Here is a 24,981-nt window from a genome sequence, read left to right on the forward strand (position 1 = left end):
AAGAGACATTAAGCATGGTCTATAATAGAAAGTCTAGAAATACAGGCGTTATGATGCTTCGCCCACTGCCACATACACACACACATACACATACATACATTATATATATATATATATATATATATATATATATATATATATATATATATATATATATATATATATATATATATATATATATATATACCTATATATACCTATATATACCTATATATACACATATAGATATTATATATACATATTATATATTTATTTATTTATTTATTTTACACACACACACACACACACACACACACACACACACACATACACAAACACTCAAATAATCGTAACACAAGTGTAAATTTCTCTGTTTTTGCTAAACTATGTACTGTAATTTGTTCATTTAACAACATATTAAAGTACAGCATTATATAAGACTCCAGATTAGCCTAGGCCTTTTGACGTATTTATTTTATATTTCAAAGTCATCGTAACACATCGCCATCGTAACTTCGGGGACTTTCCTATTCTAGAGTGCACGTTTCCCCTCTGACATATACAACACGTTCCTTTTTTTTATGTGTGCGGCCGAGGACATGGTGTAATCTTACACCTCAGATGCACAGTGAGCAAAGACAGAAAGGCTGTGATGTTACACACTGTATAGGGCAGAGAGAATAAAAGGCACTGGGTCAATTCCGAGCGCTGAGTGATGGACAGGGCTGAAAGCAGCGAGGCAATGTGGAGCTCACCCCCACCTCCTTCTCCCTGCTATGGGTGTCACTGTCTATAAATCTGAAATCAATCTGCACTGAGCCACAGAGCCAACGCTGTGCGGTGGAGATCCAAAACTAATGGGAGGAGAAAGAATAGGACAGGGCGGGAGAAAATAAGAGGGGGAAGACAAAGGCAGGGGGAAAAAGCTCGAGAGCAGACGTAACGATGGAGAAAGGGGAGAAAGGAAAGACTTGCTGTGTTTTCACACCCCTGGCCCCTCCATCAGCACTGTCTAGACACACCCTAGTGCTTTCATGTTCAGCAACACAAGATTCGCTGTGTGATTAATGGTTCTAATGAAGAGTGCTTTTAATTCATCAACCCTTCAACGCTGATCTAATTGATTTCAAAATCAAAGCATAAACATAGACAGGCTTTTATAGAGTGCCGAACTCTGGAGCCAGTAATTGGCTAAATGCGTACAGAGCGCGGGAATTAGATTCGTCAAGTCGACACAATATGCGCCATAGAACAATGTCGTGCAACCAGATAACTTGTATGCACATACGAGATGAATATAAAGGATCTCGCAGTATAAAGGTCCCATTGTGATTTATAATTGCCGTGAATTTCAACAGCCATCTGATTACCTATGTTCTGTTAGCAAATTCAGTCTCACAGCTCTAACAACAACCAGCAAATAAAAAAAGCGCTGCCTTGTTACATATACAAACCAAAAATAGACAAAAAAAAATGTTTGGTTTTTTTATATTCCAACACAAAAAAAAAAAAAAAACATGCATCAACAGCCTATTTTCAAACGGAAAGGCAAAAAAAGGCAAGTAAACATTACAGTGCATAAAATCGCTTCTTTTTCTCCAGTTTGTGTACATTTGCCCAGCAGATGGATAACGAATGAGGCAGGAAGCAGACATGCACAAATATGCACATTAGGAAAGGTGTGAGCATTCATATTAATAGAGGTGTGTGTGGGGGGTTACCTAAACTAAAGAAACAGCTCAGGATGTTTAATAAGAAAACGTTTGCATTAATAAAGCGTTCGAAATGTTTGCGATTGGATATACGCATAATTAATCATGCATGCATAAAGGTTTACTTAATAAATATATACCTAACATGAATATGTGCATTTAAAATGTGAATCGAACTAAAATACTAAACATTAAAATCAATAATTGAATAAGCAATGTTTTTTTTTATTTTATTGGTAGGTTGTGGGAGTAATATATATTTATTTGTCAACCCCCGATAATTCGCAGTTCGTAACTCGCGGCTCAGAAGATTTGGGTTCTAATTTGGAACCTAACTAACAGCAAGTTGCGTATTATCTTAAAATTTGCAGGAATCCGCAGCGGGACCGAATGTTCAGGAACGTTAGGAATAACATTTTAAACTATGTTTTTGGTCAAATATTGCACACGGTTACATTTATAAAGTGACATAATGTCTAGATAAATTCAATAAGGTACCATAGGGGCTGCAAAAGTGCGTCCAAAATTCACGGATTTTCGGGGAGACCACTGTATATATAGTATATACGCTATGAGGACAAATGTTTGTGGACACCTGACCACAAGATCCATATGTGCTTTTTAAACACCATATTTGACATTAAGTTTCCATTTGCTGTAATAATAACCTCTAGATTTTGGAGTGTGCTTGTTGAGATTCATCCAGTTAGTAAGGTAAGGTTCTGATGTAGAAGTGAGGAGGTCTGGGGTGCAGTCAGCGTTCCAATATCTCCTGAAGTTGTTCAGTAGGGTTACTTTACAGCAGGTTAACAGTCTGGGGAAGAACCACGTATGCTGGAAAAGTCAGGTGTCCCAATAATTGTTGTCAATATATTGTTTTTTGTGTATTGAATGTATGTACGATGTTCATAAAGACTTCACTTCAGCGTGTTTTCTAACAGCTACAACTGTACACATTCACAAACATTAATAGTGATGGAGTTTGAGTGTAATAATCTGAAAACTAAGCAACATTTTTTAATTCAAGATCCTGACCTGTTCTGATGCTTAGAGGACTCTCCTTATCTCCTGTTTGGCAAGTGTGAAATTAAATGTCTTGTAAAACAACATTAAACATTAACCATGTTAAAATGAATCCACTTTTAGTGCTTTGGGTGTAAATTTTCACTTCTGCCTTATAGTTTACCATATAATTGTGGATTGCATTCATATACTATAATAAACTAGTCTATCTTTTGTATCCTATATATGAATATAGACGAAATGACGTTGAGGATATTTTTTTTCTTTTTTTTCTTTTTTTCTTCTACAAAATGACTTCATAACGCATTTCTACCTAATAAATAACCAAGCATGACAGTTCATGTTTCACACAAACGGTAGGTTTCCTGCAACTAGAGCCTAAAAAGTTAGGCGAAACATGACAAATCACATTCTGGATCATTGATCAGCCATGTCAGGGTTCTTAGCTATGTTACATCTCTGTGGTTTTATGGTTATGCTTTCGATATTCTCTTTAAACGCATCTGCTTTTAAAAAAAAAAGGGGGAAAAAAAAGGCACATCTGGCTTGAATTCAGCATCTCTGTCTCATTACTACAGAATTAACAAGCACCACAGCCCCAGCCTATACACCAGCCAAAATCACAATTAACCAAGACAGAGCGATGACAGATTTAGAGAGACTGCGTGAATAAGGACAGGACGTACGCGCACAAAGTCCAAAAACCCCTCGAAAAGAGACAGAAAAAACGTAAAAAGAAATGAAGAAAGAGAGGCGTTTAATCAAAAATCACTCAGAACCAAACAGATCACACCCCCAGATCAGCATCTTTTATTCCAGTTACAGTGGGGCCACTGAAATGCATCATTTTGGTCTTAAAACTCAAATATTTAGGGAAAGGATTCTTTCATTTGCTTTTTTTTTTTTTTTAAACTAGTGACAAACATTAAACAGTCCTCCAAATATATATATATATATACACACGCACGCACACACACACACACACACACACACACACACACACACACACACACACACACACACACACACACACACACACACACACACAATCTCATATTTCAACAACCATTTTAGTATCTTCTCAAGAAGCAATTTTAAAGAAATTAAACTTGGATATATTTTAGTGTAGTCAATGTGCAGCTTGAATAACAGTATATATTTACTGTCCTCTGAAAATAACTCAACATACAGCCTTTATTGTGAAAATAGATGGCAACAAAAGTGAGTACATCCTAAGTGATAACAGCTGTACGTCATGTAACCATGCAAAGCCACAACCTATTCATCATGTTCATGTTTGTGTCTGCTTGACAGGACCATACAAATGTGTCATAATACAAATCTTGTATTAGAGCAGTTAAAATTTGGTGCTTTGAGTACAATTCTCTCATACTGACCACTGGATGTTCAACATGGCACCTCATCACACTGAACTCTTTGAGGGTTTAAGAATTTGAATTGTTGCTCTCCACAAAGAGGCCCAAGCTATAAGAAGATCAGTAACACACTGAAACTGAGTTACAGTACAGTGGCCAGGATCATACAGAGGTTTTACAAGACGGGTATCACTTGGAACAGGCCTCGCAAGGGTCTATCAAAGAAGGTGCAAAAGCTGCTTGAAAAAACAGACACATAAGTGCTGCAGAAGTGCTTTAGAGGTTGCAGGACCGGAAGGTCTGCCTGTCAGTGCTCAGATCATATGCAGCACATTGCAAGAAGTCGTTTTTTGCATGGCCGTCATCCCAGAAAGAAGCCTCTTCTAAGGCTGGCTCACAAGAAAGTCTGCTAACAGTTTGCTGAGGACAACCTGTCCAAGAGCATGAATTACTGGAACCAAGTCCTGTGGTCTGATGAGACCAAGATAAACTTGGCATGTGTGACAACACCCTGTTGAAGAGTACCAAGAAAATTGTGTGTTGTCTACCGTCAAGTATGGTGGTGGTAGCATCATGCTCTGGGGCTGCATGAGTGCTGCTGGTACTGGGGAGCTGTGGTTTATTAAGGGGAAACATTGATTCCAACATGTACTCTGACATTCTAAAACAGAATATTTCCTTCCTTCAGATACTGAGCCGAATGGCAGTTTTCCAACATAATAACGACCCCAAACACACCGCCAAGATGACAACTGCCTTGTTGAGGAAGCTGAAGTTAAAGCTGATGGAATGGCCAAGAATGTCTCCAGACCAGAACCCTATTGAGCACCTGTGGGGCATCATCAAGCGGAAGGTGGAGAAGCACCATGTGTTAACATTCAGCAGCTTTGTGATGTCATAATGAAGGAGTAGATGAGGATCCCAGCAACCACCTGTGCAGCTCCGGGGAATTCCATGCGCAGGAGGATTAAAGCAGTGCTACATAACAACGGTGCTTTTTTAGAGGACAGTAAATCTGTACAAGTTGCACATTGGATATTCTAAAATATATTGAAGTTTCATTTCTATAGCATTGCCACTTGAGAAAATATACTAAAATGTGTTGTTAAAATGTGAGGGGTGATACTGTATGTATGTATGTATGTATGTATGTATGTATGTATGTATGTATATAAACACACACACACACACACACACACACACACACACAAACACTTATCTATCTTATCGTCTGTTGGATCAGGACACACTGGCCAGCCTTCGCTCCCCACGTGCATCAATGAGCCTTGGTTGCCCATGACCCTGTCGCCAGTTTCCCCACTGTTCCTTCATTGGACCACTTTTGATAGATACTGACCACTCAAACCAGGAACCCCACTCAAGAGCTGCAGTTTTGGAAAAGGTTGGTCCAGTCGTCTAGACAACACAATTTGGCCCTTGTCAAACTCTCTCAATCCTTAAATCTGCCCATTTTTCCTGCTTTTAACACATCTTTGAGGACAAAATGTTCACGTAATAAATCCCACCCACTAAGATCATTAGTGTTGTTTACTGACCAGTCATAATAATTATAATATTACAATGTCATTAGGTTATACCTGATTTGTATTTGAATGTATATGTATTATGCTCTCCGTATATTATTGCATTGCTGTCTATTTCTCAGTAGAACCAGTCTGGCTTTAAATATAGTGCTATAATATCATCATCATCATGTTGTGAACTTGAAGCTGTGCACAGTGCACAAAGGGCACAACAGCATTTCTCGGTGTTAATTTTCCATCCCACATCTGCTTTGGTGTTTGTGGTTAAAGCAGTTCACCTCCTTCCTGCTTTCTAAAACACTTGCCGTGCATGCCGACCTCTGGAAAGTGAGCTGTGACATCTTAAATGCCCAATCATATTCTGTCTAAAGTTACTACCTGCCCTACACGTCACTATTAACACTAATAGAGCTCTGTGTGTGTGTGTGTGTGTGTGTGTGTGTGGTGATTGGTTACATTTTGAAACCCCCAAAGCTCGACAAATCCTTCAACCCTGCTACGTTTAAGTTTTCTGAATCGGGAGAGGCCACGTTAAACCGAGTGTTGGTGCTTAATACCGCCCACTTGCACAGCAAAGACAAAAGGCCTGTTGTGCAGCTTTATTGTGGTTTTTAATGAGATGGTAAAGTTGGCCATTTTCCTCCCTGAAGGATGTGAAAAGAAACTGCAACAAGGCATCAAAACTGCTGATTGCCCATTTTCTCACAGACTCCATCGCTTTTTCTGTCTTTACTTCCTTCCTTCCTTGCGTTCCAGCTCTTCCCACCTGAGGAGAAGAAAAGCACTCTGGGATGAGAAAATAAATAGTGCTGGATACATGGGGGCTGACTGAACAAACACGCCGGGGTTCGGAGCCCAGCTAATTTGTGCAGCTTCATCAATGAGATGGATTGCCTTCGTTCTCCACGGGTCAATTGGAGGGTGATCAATCAGGTTAATTGAGTGCTTTACCCATGTGTGAAAAGCCTCCACGCAGGGGAGGGAGGAATGTTTGTGCCTGGAACAAGCTCATGAAAAGCTAGCGTCGTTTATTAGACTGATGCGGACTCGCAGGGAAACTTATAATGAACACCACAAAAAACTTTTTTTTTTTTGGGGGTTTGAAATGAATGGGTAGCAGGTGTTTGCTTAATACACAGCGAGCACACACCGTGCAGTAAATCCTCTCTAACCTGTAACACAAACATCATTAACATGGTGTTAACAAGCGCTACAGCAGGGTATCGTTATCAGAAATACAGGTATTTGTCGACTTACGACCACGATTGGAACCGACAGATCGGTCGTAACAAGATTTAGTCGTAAGTAGAGTGAGCTATATGTACAGTACTGTAAAATGATGCCGAAAGCTGGTACCCACTGTCGTACGCCGCGGCTAGCAATTGTGGTCGTAAAGTCGAATGGTCGTAAGTTCCGGACGACTACCTGTACTTACATATATTTACCCAAGTTAGAATGTTATACCAGACACCTAAATATGCAACTGAAAGAGTCAGACAATTTGCATACCAGGAAACAAAAACAATTCACATAATTAAAAAATATACCTAGAAAAATGGTATGTACGTTTTATTATTAGCTCGGCTGTGCTGGGATCTGAACCTGTGAGCTACCACTTCGACATATACACATTAATGACATTTTGTTAATCACTGTACACTACTTTGCAGAGAAGCAAGACAACTCAGAGAAAGTGTGTAAAAACATTTCGGAAAAAACGTTTAAAAAAAAAAGTTATAATAAGTTATAAAGGTTTTTTCAATCTAGCAGCTTCTTTAAAACGTGATGCGTGCAGTGCTCGGCTTTCATTTGGTACAGGAACTGTCAAAACTGCAAGTTTACAGAAATCTGGATGAAGGGTTAGATCACAACGAGCGAGCCACAATGGCAAGTAAAAAAAAATCCTCCTTCAAATGACGTGAAACCCGACTTAAAATAGAAGCTGTCTCCTCCTGCCTGATACCGAATGTGGTTATAAAGCAGTATCCAGGTACAGAACTCTGAAGAGTAACGGCGTTTACGCACATACAATTAGAAACTTAACATGGATTGTACAGTGAAGGTTTAAGAAATGGTTTAACCTGCCAATTTACCCTATCAAACAGTTTGTGAAGGTTCACGTTTGTGTATGAATATGAACCGTTGGTGTACGGTAGATGTGTAAGTTAATGGGGCTTAGAAGACAAGTCTAGTGTAAGTATAGGTGTGCACGTGTATTCCCCTTAGAGAAGTTTCTAGAATAGCATTTCCGACAATGTAAGGAGTCTCATTAGTGGGCTTGGAAACAAAACGTGCTCCGAACCTCAGCCCCCCTCATCCCAAACTCCCCCTTTCCTCCCTACACCGCAAAACCTGAAACCAGCCATAATTATGCCACAGGGAATATTTATCACTTAACACCACAGCGCTAATTAGCAAACTCAGCAGTCGACTTTTAGCAGCGAGTAATGCCGGGGTCCTCTACAGCGCAGCGGGAAGACCGGCTGACCTTGAACATGTCCTGATTGCATTATAGCCTTTTTGTAATAATTCTCAAAAATATTTATCAGTGCGGAGTCGATGTGCGGAAGCTTGAATAAACATTAGCTTTAAACAGGACGACGGGGTGCATTTCAATCCCTTTCTTTCGGTAGATTAAAGGATAATAAACATTGTTTAAAACAAGAGAAACTTAATCTTCGAACGACTTTGTGGTAGAGATCTGGCCTTAAATGTGTCCTAAGATTTTGCCTTAAATCACCTTTAAACCGGAGAACAGATTTTTCTTTAGTAATAAAACGTTGCCATTTGTCAAAATTTTTAATAGGGAAAAAATACAAAGTTAAAACGAGTTCTAGCCATGACGCACTGAAGCCTAGTCCTTAAAGTGCAGCACAAACGTTCGAAACAATCACAAGATAAACCTGCGAATCTTCGTGTCGGCGTTATCTGTCCTACTTTCTACATGCTGCTGCAATCACAGTAATCTATTAGCTCCCTCCAGGTCCACTGATATCCAAAGAAAATTTCAGTTTATTAAGAAACAGAAGTTGTTATATGTTTAATACTACTGTTATATAATGTTCTATTATAGAAGAGTAATCTTCTGGTGTTTATACAGACGATTTATCAACAATTACTGAACGAGGGTAAACTTATTGCTGGTTCTCTTACTCGTGTGAAAAGATTACAGTGACTGAAAGAACGCAGCAGGGGGAAAATGACGAGTGAACTACGTTTGTAGAAGAAAGTTCTTGAAGATCTTAAGCGTTTAGCATTTCTATGTGCACTGTGACAAAGTGCAGTTGGTTAATGTGTTGATTTCCGGACGCCGAGGCGAGTTTGTATCTCGAAAACCGACAGAAAGATAAACTGAAACTTGCCTCACAAGCGTCTCTCCGCTCAAGTGTTCCGCAGATGAAAAATATGATACGAACGCAAAATAAGAGGACAGAAAGAGAATATGTTCAAAGCTTTGATCACAGTAGGCAATCACATGAATATTCTTATAACGCTACGTTTTCTCTAAATATTAAGTCTGATATTCAAGAAGGTTTGAAAATCTTTTCGGATTCCTGGAGACATGATCTGTTGTATGAATGCGCTTGGACGGTTGTCATTCCTAAAGCGAATCGAATTACAGATACTAAATGACTCTACAGTCATTCTCACTCCGACCACAAAGAGGAGTCTTTATCCCAGAAGCCAGCAGGAAAATAACCTCCCTAAACACTCATTCATCTTCAGCATATGGTTCAGAGTTACAGCCAAGCCAAAAATGTCAAAATACCAAGCTTTTAATGAGCTAATTCAACAAATCATCGGTCAGGAAATTAGCAAGAATTAAACTAATCCTGCAGTTCTCTTTCTCTACACCATTAATCCTGGTTCCAGATACGAGACAGTCATCAGGCCCTGAATGAGCTACATCAGGTGGGGCACGTAAGCAAAAAGGACTAATTTTTCAGAAACAAAAGCATCACAGACGATAACATTGGTAAAGTGTTGTTTTTTTTTACGTTGTTGATTTGACAAGTATTAAGTATTTAAACTATTATCATGGTTTTACCTTTAGATTCAAAAGCACTGTGTAAGTAAATGCTCCTGTTTTCCAGCTTTTACTGAAACACTTCACTGCAACAAAAAGTCATTGGGCAAATAGTGGAACAGAAGCTCTCTGGAGTGCATTTGTTTTCTTCTTGCACACTTTTTGAAAGTGATAAAACTTTTGACTGGATTGAGCACATCAAAGTGCACCATGTACGAATTTTACACACACTTATTTGCACCTAAGGGCAATTTAGAGTTGCCCATCCACTCACTGGAAAAAAGGGAAAGTAGAAAAAAAACACTCTATACAACGTTCGGGAACAAAGAAGGGACGGTCGACCCGCTGGACCGCATTGAAACCATCCAGAAACAGAAATAAATCTGAACAGACACACAAACCAAAAAGACTAGAAATAGAAAAAGATCCTGGCAAGCGCTATTACAGCATCATAATTAATATTATTATTATTAGCATTATTATTATTAGTAGTAGTAGTAGTATTTGTTGCATGCATGACCCAACCTCAATCTGGCCTCCATGTGCTCACATCATCTTCTATTCTTGTTACAGTTAACGAACGGCATAATTGACGTCTTAACAGCAGACTCCGAAAGCCTTTACCCATTTTCCGATTTCGCGGAGGAATAAAAGAGGAGTTGGTTTTATTCTCATTAGGAAAAGTACCTACTTGCTTCATTTCCGTTCTTTATCTCATCAAATCCTTTGTAAAATCTTATAATAGTCACGCTCTGCGTGTTTCTGGCACTCCACGTCTCCAAGACATTCGGAATAAACGCTTCTTCCATCGGAATACATCGGAAGTGTTAGATTTCACATGACAGAGCCATTGATCAAGTTATCAATCAACCCCTTCTAGTTTTAAATGTGGATTTGCACAAATAAATCTCAGTGAACAAAAAAGAAAGAAATTCTTACAAAGACACACACACACACACACACACACACACACACACACACACACACACACACACACACACACACAATGTCCGCTTTTAAATGTATTTAACATCAGTGTCCTTAAAAAGATCCCCTGTCAGGTAATGTGGCAATAAAAAAAAAGACTTGAAATTTTATGATAAAACATTTAATACAAGACTTTTACAATTGGCAGTTGTCTTTAATGTCTTTTAAGGAGCTTTAAATCATATTTATGCTGTTCATAAATCACAGAAAGAGCAGGAGGTGTTTGTGTTGGACTGCTCATGTAATAAAACAGGTACACGCTCTGTCCTTTCTGTCCTTCCTCTTCCTCCGCATGGAGAGTTTGTGTTTACTCACCAAAAAAAAAAAAAAAAAAAAAGTCACAAGCACTTTAGTGTAGTAACGAGCAGCAAGTCAATGCTGTGTGAGTGTGCTGACAGAAACCTGGCCTGCTTTCCCTTCTCCCAGCATCTCTCATCGTGAGCAGACTGAGGGGGAAAAAATATAATACAAATCCATAGGACCTACTGCCACTTCACATTCCACCAGCTCGTGTGTGGGGAGGAAGAGAATGCAGCAGACGAGGATGTGGCTTTCTGAAAAACTCCTCAGATCTTTGTTTATTTCTGTTCGTCTTTCATCCTCCCTACACACTCTACTCTCCCTCAATTACACATCAGCACTCGCTTATTTTCTCACTATTGTTACTGTCTGCCACACACACACACACACACACACACACACACACACACACACACACACACACACACTAACAAAGAAACAACTTCCATTCAGGCTAATTCTGATGTGTTTAGTGAAAAAGTCACTCGCACGTCAAAAGGAAACACTTATCAAAAACTGACAGACCAACTAGGTACTTTTGTCTGCTGAATTGAAAATGAAGCATTGTTTTAGGCACTACTGCTTTTTCTGTCTGTCAATTTCTTCCTTTCTCTTTTTAATAGCAAACCTACTATGTGTAGCCATTGGGAGCTGCACTGATCTTTTTTTTATTTACTCTATTTTTTTGTTTAAAGTGGTGACAAATTTAATTTGTCTACTCGAAAATGTGCCTTTTTAGGCACATGTACTCTGCTTTTTTTATTCACTTGAGGTGAGCAACTCAAAATAGTTCTAGTCATATTCAATCTGTGTGAAGACATTCTACAGATGAAGTCACACAAAAAAATAAATAAAATAAAAACAAAACTAATAAACAGTCACAAGAAAAATGAAGAAAATGTTTTATTACACTGAAAACCCGTTGGACAGGTTCTATATTATAAAACTATAAAAGTATGGGGAATAATTAAAATTTGCCTTTTTTTTAAGTAAAATGTATATCATGAAAGTTTGTGCAAAATCTACTTGTCTTGCATGGTTAACTATTGTACAAATAAAAGAAGCATGCACTTACACACACACACACACACACACACACACACACACACCATACCACTGACTGCAGCACAATATGCTCTTCCATAACACTTAAAATTAAATCAGGTTGAAGATTCTCAGACTATTATGCAAATCAGGTTCAGAGGCCACACCCCCAGTGCATCAGCAATATGCCTAATAGAAGAAAATGGACGCTCGAATTCAGGGCAAAAAGGAACAACACTAATGTGCATATGTGAGGTTGAGGCCCTCAAGTGGTATAGCTGACCTATTTATCGTTTCTAATAAATGAAATGTGCATATTATAAAACTCAAATCCAACCAAATACAAATTAAAATTAAATAAATACGCATTAAATACTTAACAATAACTTAACAATATTTACTTAATGAATAAAAACATGACATTTTTTCTTTTTTTTTTTTGCATTTATTCAGCTCACAGTCAATCTAAAAAACAAAACAAAAAAAAACACGTATGCTAACTATTGACCACATTTTAGTTAAACAATTTAAGACTTCAAAACACTTTTTCTTGATTCTTCGATGGGATTTCGATATCAGTTGAAATGCTTTTCCAACAATTTTGGAAATTTATAAAACACAGTTGCATTTGTGAAATTTCACATAATAAAATAGTTGTAGGGTTACCAATTGAAATCTTTGGGTTTATGGGTTTTAAAAAAATACTGCTCAAATTAATTCATCCTAATACTGCCTTAGGATCAATTCTAAAAAACGAAAACTAGCATTACTAACATCTGTATTGCTGGCAATGTAGCTTAACTTTATTTGTTTCTGCAATTAAAATGATTGCTGACGTCAACTTAAATTCAATTGAATTAAAAAAATTAAAATAAATACACTTTGAATTAAAATCTAAGTGACTACTTTCCTGCAGATTGTGTCAAAGTTGTGTCAGAATTGTGGTAAGGATAACTTCTGTATGTATGTATGTACATCAAACAGTGAAACATGTTTACTTCAAGAGCTTCCAGTAAAAACAATGTGAATGCTTTACTCACTTCGAAATGGTGATGGTGCTTGCAAAGTGAAAGCAAACAATTTCCATGGCTGGCTGCACTACAATACACACACACACACACACACACACACACACACACACACACACACACACACAAAAGAACGGAGTAAAACTAACATTTTAAGTTGTGTATTTGTCTTTTTTTTTTTTTGACAAAAGTTACCAGAAAATGATTATCAGAAAGTTATTAATGAGGTAGTTTATTTTAATGAATATTTATTATTTTTAGTACTTTATTTTAAATATGCAATTGCCCTGATAAGAGCTCTTTTGTGATCCATGTAGTCTTCAGACAAACGTGTAATCAATATAAATCAATGCAGCCAAACTTTTTCAAAATCTAAATGTTTCTCCAAATTTGTAAATAATAATAGTTAGGCTAATATATACATAATCAGGCTCCTATACATGCATTTTATAAAAAATTTTTAGTTACATAAATTGCATGTTTTGTTGAATGGTCATGGTTATTTATAACAAACAAATTTACCAATGATATTATATACCCTATACCAGTGGTCCCCAACCCCCCGGGCCCGTTCAATTGGTACCGGGCCGCACAGAAAGAATACATAACTTACATTATTTACGTTTTATTTATTATCTGATTCTAAACAATGTTTTATTTTGGAAAATGACCGGATTCTCTCCACCACATCTGTCTATGACTCACTCTGGATGCATGTCCTGATGCCTCGGTCACATGTCTTACCAACATCCGCTACCTTCTTAAAGGGGCTGCTCCGGCCGCTAACACATAATACATTACCGCTAAATTCAAACCCCCTAAATTCAAAGCGAGCAAAATAAACAAAAAACAACACAGTAGATTCAAATTTATTATTAGATTTAATAAATACCAGTTTTTATGCCGGTCGTATCATTTTATTTTTATTTATCCGCCACACCTTCAAGGCCGGTCCGTGAAAATATTGTCCGACATTAAACCGGTCCGTGGTGCAAAAAAGGTTGGGGACCAACTGCCCTATACGACCAAAAGTTCATGAATCTCTGACCCTCACACCTATGTGAAAGCCATCCCAAAACTGGAAGCACACAACAGAATGTCTCTGTATGCAGTAGTTTTGCAGTTCATGTTCCAGGTGTTTCAGATGATACCTCTGCACACAAAACAAACTCCATTAAGACATGCTTTACCAAAGTTGTAGAGCTAAAGATGACTTGTGAACAGCCTTGACCTCAACCCCAACGATTCCACCTTTTGACGCTGACCGGGTGCCAGACCTCCTCACCAGACACCTCACTAATGCTCTTGTAGATGAATGGACACAGACACGGCAAGATCTCAGAATATCTAAGATTATTACAGCAGCATTAGGGAAACAGACTGAGGAATCGGAGCTAAACAAGCACATAGAATGAAGATGGTTGGGTGTCCACATACTTTTAACAATATAGTATACAACCAAGACATGCAATGGCACAAACCAGTCCAGCACCTGCTTCCCAACATGACATTAGAAAACCATTTATGCAGATGATCACCACATAGTGTGCATGAAAATCCTTCACAGGTTTTTATCACCAGGGCTACATGCCAAATCCATAAAGCAGTTTTAGACATGATTCGGGGAAAAAAACACGAACTGGTCTCAGACTTTATCCCATCCTTCTCTTCGCTTGTTTATTGTAACATTAGTGATTAGGATACTAACCAGCATTTCTGCGACCGTTTCATTGATTCGTCAATGGATTTTTGCACAGTTAAACCTACGCTGATGCTGAAGAGATGGATAAATATTGCTGTAATGCCGCCGCAGTAAAATGTTTATTCAAAAAAACTTCAATGTGTGAATGCGAGATTTGTCTTCCAATAAAAAAAAAAAAGAAATGTATCCCACATGGATCCAATTTAAAGTCCTGCCCTGTTTTCAATTTATAGAAATGTATGTATATCTTTTTTGGAGGGGTTGCAGTAATATTCATTTATATAGCAGTGGTACGACTTTATTGCTCAGCTGATAAAGTTCAAAGCAGCTTTTATGATGCTGATTTAAAAAAATGGTCTAATTTCAGAATTCTCATCTATAATAATATCCATATCTGTTCTTTTAGTAGAGGACCCATCAATTTTACTACTGAAAAACAAACAAAAAGAAACATCCAGCCAATTAGTCTTTATAATGATCTCTCTTAGCTTATATGCTTGAAATCTAAAAGAAATGGAGGGTGAAAATATACTGAAAAACTCATATTGTGGTGAGAGTAGGGAGCAGGTTGAGAAGAGCTTGGAGAGGTGGAGGTACACGCTGGAGGGAAGGGGAATGAAAGGTTGCAGGGAGAAGAGGTGGAGAAGGTGGAGGAGTTCAGGTACATGGGGTCAACAGTGCAAAGTAATGGAGAGTGTGTTAGAGAAGTGAAGAAAAAAGTGCAGGCAGGGTGGAGTGGGTGGAGAAGAGTGTCAGGAGTGATTTGTGATAGAAGCGTATCTGCAAGAGTGAAAGGGAAAGTTTATAGGACTGTAGTGAAACCTGGGATGTTGTATGGATTAGAGACAGTGGCATTGAGTAAAAGACAGGAGGTGGAGCTGGAGGTAGCAGAGCTGAAGATGTTGAGGTTTTCGTTTACGCATGTAGGACGTTTTGGAGACAAGGTGAGGGAGGCAAGATTGAGATGGTTTGGACATGTGCAGAGGAGGGACATGGGGTATATCGGTAGGAGAATGCTGAGGATGGAGCCACCAGGAAGGAGGAAAAGAGGAAGACCAAGGAGGAGGTATATAAATGTGATAGAAGACATGCAGGTAGTTGGGTTGAAGAGGCAGATGTAGAGGACAGGGGGGTGTGGAGACGAATGATCCGCTGTGGCGACCACTTATAGGAGAAGCCGGAAGAAGAAGAAGAAGAAGAAGAAAAAAGCATACTGAAAACTACACCTAGATTTACTGTTATTTTGTACTTTTGAAAAGAGATATAATTTGAAAATGTGAGTCTACTGATTTGCTTACTTGTCTTTACAAATGAATGCTGCATTACAAGTATAAATACATATTTATAGGTTTAAACTGATTGCCATTTTCCACAGCATCCTGCCCTATACAGCTGATATGTTCATATTTTGTGGATCACTCTTTATATTTTTTGCATTTATCCAACGTTATCAAAACAATAAAGAACTCAAACTTCTAGCACAGAGTCCTGAACTCTACAGCTTGGGGATGACTCCGACTTCCTCAAGAGTGCTCTTGCACCTGATTCCAAAGTCTAGAGGAACGCCTTCTCAGCAGACTGTTGGTTGGTATAACAGTAAAAGGAGGACTAAGCCTGGAATGTGATGTCCAACATTCTCATTGGTGTCTCCATGGTGTCTTTTATACATTATTGTGAATTGTTTTATTAGTATTTGATTATTGGCTTTGAAAATATAGAGGGAAAAAAAACTAAACAAACTAACAATAAGGTAACTAAAAGTAAATATAAGGCCAAATATTATGCAAATACATCTTCAAATCAGGGCGCAGTTTATCCATTATCTCTGATTAGAAACTTCTGACAAAATCCTTCACAGTAAAGACTTTAGATTTGACCAAGATTTCGAAAAAACGCAGCCTGAAGATTTTATTTGTCCCCACGGTCACTGATGAAGTGCTGATTCAAATCCTAATCACAGTGTAAGTGCATGATGACTAAAGTCTATTCATTTATACAACATCTTGTGCCTTCATCCTCTATTAACATTACATGAAACAAACTTGTTCAGGCCAATCATAGGAATGGCCGTTTGATATTAATCAGACCGCAGCAAAGGCAAGTGAAGGCCATTTACTCTTGGTAGAAAATGCAATAAAATTGTGTCATTCCCAATGAAAAATACATTTAATCTTCACATTGTCTGACTGAGTTACTGGAATGACTGTTGTTTGCTTGTCATGTCTGTTTAATCTCTTGATTCATTTCCCAATGAAAAGTTCAACATGCCGGAATACAAACGACTCTGTTTATTTCTCTAGCAGCAGCACAAAGACATCAAACTACTGTCATAGTGAATAGAAGCAAGAAGAAGAAGAAGAAGAAGATGAAGAAGAAGAAAGACAAAAAAACAATTTGGGGGGAAAAAAAAGATTCTATCTTGCAGGTTTAAAATGGGAAATTTTAATGACAGTGAAATAAACGTTGCAGCACAAACAAATCAATTAACATAAATTAGGCAAGACAAGATAAAATGTTAATCACTGTTTTGGTTTTTTTTGTTTGTTTGTTTTACACCAACAAAGCATTAGCATTAAGCTAAAGAAAACATCTAAGTCTTGGTGAAGTCGTAGAAATTATATTATTGAAAATAGCAAATACATTATATATGATTCGTTTGCCTTTTTTAAATTACTGGTTATTTTCGTTTCACAATGTTTAGTTTAATGACGTTGTTTAAAGAATCAAGACATTTTGAAAAAGTTTGTATTTCTGAGGCAATGACAATTATTTTTAAAAAAAATTATTCATTAATGAACGTCTCGCTTTTTGACCGGTTTGTGTAATGGATCTCAGTAACATTTATTTTTACTCAATAACTTCATTAGAAAGAGAAATAATGAGTCTTTTGTGGAAATGACTGCATTAGAGAAAAGCTCCAACAATGTAAATCACTTGCAAAATCCACATGCAAAAAATTTCACAATCGAAATGTTTAAAATGTTTTTAAAATGCAATTATGGGAATTATATTTAAATTATATATTTATTTTTTATTCTAATTTTCCTTTTACTGATTTTTTTCTTGTGTTTATTTTCCTTTTGTTTTTCTATTTATTTATTTTAATTAATTTATTTTGAGTGGGAGAAGCTTTGAAGATTAACCACGACCCGACACGCAGCAAGATACATGCATACTGTGTTGTATTGGTATTAAACAGCTGACAAATTGTATGAAGTGATACAAAAATATTTGTATTCGATTTTTTTGTTTTGACAGTCTGTTCAATTATATTTGGCTTGAGTAGTTTATTATTTCCTTTGAAACCTCGGGCACATAAAATAATCTAAAAGAAAACCTCTCCATATCAACAATTACGATTTCTGTGGATGGCCCACCTACATATTATCGTACTCAGCTTCCAATTGTAGCAGCAAAGATCCAAAAGATGCAACAATGACATTGTAAAATATTATTATCTCATAGTGCATATACTTTGAATTATATACATTTTTAGTTTTGTGGTGAGAATGAAAGCCGGACAAAAATTCCTAGAAGTGGATATTTGTGCATGTGTGCTTATAATTTAGAGTCGATTACCCTTTTCAGAACAAGGGAAGATGGAGATGGAGTAGTAATGACCAAATAATCACCATCTGTAGTGTCCAAAATAGTAGCAGAAAATAATTACTATGCCAGAGATTTACGATGTGAACGATTTGCTAAGTAGAAGCATTAAGGGCAGGAAAACAAGCTCCAAGATTTCAGAAATGTAGACGATGCAAGTGTTATTACGATAATATCTATCGTGAGTAATGAAGAGAGACCCTGCAAGCCACCTACCACCATTCTGGCCACACAGAGGCATATGGAAAGGTATGAGTGGAAGAGAACAGCTCTAGTGTTAAACAAATATGTTGAAACCATAATGTTTAATGTTGAATCCAAATCAGTCCAACCAAGTAAAGTGGATAGGAGTGTGGGGCATTGCAAAAAATTTCAATTAAATTGTAGACAAAATGTCAAAACCTCATTTGATATGTAATCTTAAAACATTAGGACAGAGCAAATTATAGAGCCAGAACACTGACAGAAATTCAGCAGTCAAACAACAGAAGAGAATTCGGGCTATGGGTGATCAATAAATAAATAAATAGCAGATTTTTCATGAATATACAAGCAAGACTAATACTAATCATGCAGGGACACAGGAAAGACCTTGTCCTCCTTTCTGTCAGCATGTTGAGTATTACCGGTCTTCCATTTCAGTCTGATACTCAGAAATCCCAGGGAGGAAGCGACAGCCACACCAAAGCAGCCTACCATCTCTTAGCACCCATTACATTTTCAATTACCCAGGCTCACCAAGGTGATTTTTCAGCAGCCCTTAAAAGACTTTTAAGAGCAAATCAGAGGGTCTCATTAAGGCCATACAGGGCTTTTGGCACAGACTCGCTAGGAAAAAAAAAAGGGGGAGAGAGAGATGAAGATGTGTGCGAGCAGATATGGCTTTAATGTGGCAAAGATTCGGCACGATGCTGGGCTTCCGATGTCGTGGAACACCGAAGCTCAGCTCTGGGCTGTTCTGCTTCAGGCTCAGGCTTAATTACTTACCCTGGTAACTCAATGGGCTGGATAAATGTGCAGCGATTTTAATTTGGGAAAACTTTCAGGCTCTCAGTTATCCACTTGCACAGCTTGACTCAGGCTTACGGAAGAACAGGTTTATTTTAATGAAGAATTCAATAACGCTAAGAACTGGATTATATACATTATGTACAAGTGGGCAAAGTTCGAACTGTCACATTCAGTCTGCATTTGCATTCAAATTGTATTACTTTAAACATTCCTGAGTGAAATAAAACGCACTTAAAAGACTTACAGGAACTGGTTTATTGCTCGTGTGTGACAGTGCGGTACAGATTTAGCTTTGTGGTTTAAACAGTGTGCCAAAGTGTGGCCTGTTGTTACACCGTAAAACCTGAAAAATCCATGGTTTAAGAAAAAAAAGAATAGAAATGTCAGCATGGATTATAATGGTTTAAAAGAAAAAAAAATTTCCTGAATAACAGCCTCATCATCAATAATAAATTACAAGATATTTCTTTTATGCATTTCTTTATTTGACTTTTGTTTGCACGGTACATACATAATTCATCCTTTCTTTTAGTGAGGTGTTTTCTTTCATTTACTGTGGTTCAAGTTTATTTGCGAAAAGCACCTTCACATTAATATCGTTCTTCATTATAATCCCTAAATGTCCGTGCAAATAGCGTGCACCCACGGGAATAACGTTATAGTGCCTTCAAGAGCAGTAAACAGCTCATCCGATGCCACCCGGAGTAGACTACATGGAAAGCCTGCCGTAACTTTGCCCCCTGTATCCAACTGCCACGACCCATTAACCTGACAGCGTCTAATGATTACGACCTGAGGGAAGCTGTAGGGCAGGTCAGAATCTCAGCAGTGACTGCGAAAAGCAGCTTTTACAACCCAAATTCATATTAAAAAGCACCACGGTGAGTGCACTCTCCATCTGTCCTCCAGGCACAATGTCCCCAGCAGCGAGAGTGAGAACCTGTTCAATTAGCGAGGTGAGTTAAAAGCGAACACACTCATGCTGCCAAACACTGTATTCAGATTAGCAGAGCAGCAAATGGGCGCGGAGTGCATGACTCTGTTCTAGAAGTAAGTTTTGCTGTAACATGATCTGACCAAACCTTTGTTGAAACTGGAATCTGGAATGAGTAGGCTTGCATTATTCTTGAATGAGCAAAGAAGAGATGAAATATTCAAAGACTGTTATTGATTTTTACAGGATGGTTTTGCTGGTGAATATATAGGCTTCAAGAGAGAGATGAAGAGAAAGAAAAAAAAAAGGGAGAGAGAGAGAGAGAGAGAGAGAGAGAGAGAGAGAGAGAGAGAGAGAGAGAGAGAGAGAGAGAGAGAGAGAGAGAGAGAGAGAGAGAGAAAGAACAGCAGGCATAGTCTATTCCAGGAACTCTGCCCGCAAGGCAAAAACCACACAGTTACAGGACACCTGTCTATCACAGTTCCTATATATGACTATCACCAAAGCTTCTGTTAATGCAGCTGACATGGTTTTGAAGCGTCGTCGTATCCAGGACCCAACCTCCATCTTCTCGAGTCTCAAAGGGTGACATTAATGTCAAACACTCATAATTAAGATGCAAATTAAAATGTCCAAAGGTAAAGAAGGCAGGTTGATTGGTTGGCCAAAGAAGGCTCAAGTATCAACTGCACAAATGTTCTAACAAAGCGATAAAAGTGTTCGGAATTCAGATTTGAATATAATCTGTTTTGAATGAATGAAATGCTAATTTGTGTCTGGCAGACCATTTTGGCCCAAAACACCCCGGTCTTTACCATGTTGTTTCCTACATAATGCACAGCAGCAAGAATACTTCACTCCAAAAGAATGAAACATGTGGGAAAAATTGTTCTGAGAAACGATCAAGCCAAGACATTTACATGTTATTTGGGGGGTCAAACTTGTTTTGTTGCAGGTACGGAATATTTCTGCGTTTCGTTGTGCAGCTGAAGGGAAGAATGCTATGAATTAATCTCTGATTCTCATCACACCTCTCCTTTAATGGGAACATCACCTCACATGTAGAGGACAAAATCTGATCTTTGCCTTAAGTTTAAATAAGAATCCACAGATTCCCTGCTCCACTTAAGCCTGGCAGCTAAAGGCTATTAGCTCTCAAGGAACTGGCCCTGAGGCTAAACGTCTCATTGTTAATCGTCAACCGCTCACCCAATTAAGGCAGGATGAATGGCGGTTCATCCTCAAGCCTCCTCCATTGTGCACAAAGGCAGAGCTAATTAAGAGATGTTATCCCCAGCCATGCTGAGGTCACTGTCAGCCAGTCAGTCAGTGCCACATTATCACCAGCACTACGGTGGCCCTCTCTCTGGAGAAAGGAGCCCAGAACAAACTTATTACTTGCTGTCTCTCATTCAAGACCTGGAACTTGGCTTCAGGAAATACAATTTGAGTCTCCACAATCTAACAGTAAGGTAATTTCCTGCTCTGCAACATAGCGCGCTGACTGGCCCATATTGTAGGCATATAACATTTAGCAACAAAAAGCAACATTTCGTGCTCTAGAAATGTATAATTTGTTGAAAACAGGGCACAAAAAACCTTTAGAATATCGTTTGCTTAAGAGTAAATGCATTAGCATCTGCTAATGTTCTACAGATCTGGTGTGCAACAAAGAGTTCCACGATGTTTAGAGACTCGACATAAAGCGCTACTGCGACTTCAACTAGGGCGATATAAAATGTTATGACTCCTAATTGTTGCTGCAGAGCCATTTCTGTACATTTGGTCAATTTCGCATATGCAGTGTTCAGTCCTTCTGAATCGAACCCCAGTGCATTTTCCTCTTTGTTCTGGTTTATGGGAAAACAGCAATAGCGCTTACGTGCTGAACGAAATAACCAGTCCAACACCATCTGTGCGAGGTCACCTCAGTCTAGTCCAATCTAGTCAATCCAGCATGGGTCGACTGTGAAAAAGTGATTCCATTCAGAATGGATGATACTGCAGGAACTGAACCAAGCATGCAATGTTTTTGTTTTTTTTTGGGTATCGGGGGACACTTTCTGTAAATATGAGCTGCTGAAATGAGTTGGGAGGCACAAACTGAGCCAAAGGGATGAAGCTTAAATGCTGCAGAAATGCCATGTATGGTAGAGATTTGAAATGAACAGTGAACATGGTCAACAAAATGAACATACAAATTCAGTTATTTCCATTATCATCTTGTCATTTACTTAGCGCCATGCTCTCTACTCTAGGGTGATCTTTGTATGATTCCTAAACAGTTTGTTTTAAAAATAATGATTCACTGACTCGCACAAGGTTTTTTTTGTCACAGACAAGATTCTGTGATTATTATAATTTTTTTTTTTATTCATTAATATCGTGATTATAAATATGGCAGGATCTTCAAAAACTTCCCCCCAGTAGACACTGATGCACGAAAAAGGTATTTACCTGAAACTTTAAAACGCTAATCCCAATGCAAACTTCAGGATTCTGCCTCTTAGGACTAGCTAATGGGCTGGCTAATGAAACTTCAACACCTGATAGCGGATCTCCTCTGAGTAATGGGTGTCCAGCTTTGGCCAGGTCTTATTCGAAATGTGGTTAGATGGGTGTTTGCAAACCTGCAAAACCCAATACTACACTCAATAAGTAGTTTATAAAGAACATCTGAAGCAATATTTCTTAAACAGCTAATCATGTGCTAGCAGTGCAATGCATCGAATCCTGCAAATACTGGGCAGAAGTTTCAGGTCATGTTCACATCATACAGCGGAATAAGGGGAATATGTAATCAACAATTTTGAGCACGGCATGATTGCTAGCTCAGTGGTTAAAGTGTTGGACGTCTGAACAGAACCTTTAAGCTGCCACTGCTGGGCCCTTGGGCGAGTTGCTTAACCCTCAACTGCTCAAGTTGTATAATTGAAATAATTGTAAGTCACTCTGGGTAAAAGGCGTCAGCCAAATGCAAATGTATATGCGAATGATTGTTGGTGGCAGGCTGCTTTGGACATTTCTAGACCTGCTGATTATCAGTTTCACAAACAGTAGTTTTCTTAGAGCAGTGAAATAAAAATCCAGTGAACTGTAGTTCTGCGGACAGAAACCTTTACCAATGTGAGAGGTCAATGGAGAATGGACAGAGTGGTTCGAGCTTACGGAAAGCTACAGCAGCCAAAATTACTACTCTGTACACCCCAGAAAGCACAACAACGTCAAACGTTCAGGTGGATGGGCTACGATAGAAAAAGACAACAAGGGGTTTAACTTCTGTCACCTAAGACGAAAAGTTAAAGTTAATGGGAAAACAAAGCCTGATGAATAAACATTTTCTCTTCATACACACACACACACACACACACACACACACACACACACACACACACACACACAACAGAGCATGAACTATACTCCCAACCAACTAATCAAAAAAATGTCATGTGCTGTATAAGAAATACAAATAAACTGTGCAAAGGTCTTAGCATATTAAAGAGCGCTTGATACGTCGGTGTGTGTGTGTGTGTGTGTGTGTGTGTGTGTGTGTGTGTGCATGCATGCAGAATATAATACAAATAAATGTGAGATAAAATTAAAAGAATATAATGCTATAGAGCTCCTTATAAGATAGAGATCGTTCACATTTCTGGGATAGGGCTAGTGAAACACATGAATATGCTGCATGGTCATTAACGATTTGAAAATGCTGTGAAGGAAGGTTTGAAATGGTCTAAAATAGCACACTGACGCTTTGATGGACATGTAGTAGTTTTGCCATCAAGGATATCATCATTGAATAATAGCCCATCAAACTGACCGAGCAACGTGATGTTGAAAGAATTTAGTCGAAACCAGGTGAGAGCTGAAACTGTAGAGCAAATCCCCAAAAGTGTCTGTAGCTCAAAGGTTATTTCTTTAAAAGACAAACACATCCGTCACCAAAATCTATACTTCTGCACAAAGAAGTCGTATAAAGAAGTTTATTGTTGGGCGCACTGCACGTATAAGATCTTTTATTGCAGAAAAGCTAAATAAAAGAGACTGTAGCAGACTCAAGGTCATCACAAGCAATGTTCAATTTTTCTATTTGTTTTGTTCTTCACAAACATACCAATAGAGTCCAAAGACAAGCTGGTGAGAAGCACAATAATGTCTGTCTGTAGGGGTCTGTGATTCATCAAAGTGGTTCTAGCATAGTCTGAATGTGGATTTGATCCTGTTATATAAAGAATAGTATATTTAAAAAAATGATAGCATTAACAAGTATTACAAATAATTAGTAATAATAAGAAGAATTAATGTTATAAAAAAGAAGAAATATATAACAAAAATACCAAACAGGATAAAAGGTTGCTTTCAGCATTTTAATTACTATGCAAATACACTGCAAACACGATTAGATCCTACTTCAATGAGGATATTTGCAGAATTCGACCTTTAAGTTGTTTGGTATAAAATGAACAAAAGAAACTAGATCAGGCCTAAAGGACGTTTGCCAAAAATTAGGGATATACTGTAGAACTGCAACAACTAATCGATAAAATCTATAAGGAAATTCGTCGTCAACGAATGCTGTTATCGAGGGCTGCAATGGAAACGTTTTATATTAAACGCAATTAAAAAAAACGGTACCTGGAAGTTATGCAAAGCAGAGTTTGTGTGGGATGGAAGTACTACAGTGATGCATGTGCACGTGAAAAGA

At 38.1% G+C, this 24,981-nt stretch overlaps 1 protein-coding gene across 2 annotated transcripts in view; it reads right to left on the minus strand.

Annotated features, from left to right (window-relative positions):
- The window catches only part of fbxl17 (F-box and leucine-rich repeat protein 17), a 241,997-nt gene that overhangs the window by 172,345 nt on the left and 44,671 nt on the right, over nucleotides 1-24,981 (minus strand). The gene's annotated exons all lie outside the window — the stretch shown is intronic.

This window comes from Silurus aristotelis (assembly GCF_946808225.1).
Source record: "Silurus aristotelis genome assembly, chromosome: 11".
NCBI lineage: Eukaryota > Metazoa > Chordata > Actinopteri > Siluriformes > Siluridae > Silurus > Silurus aristotelis.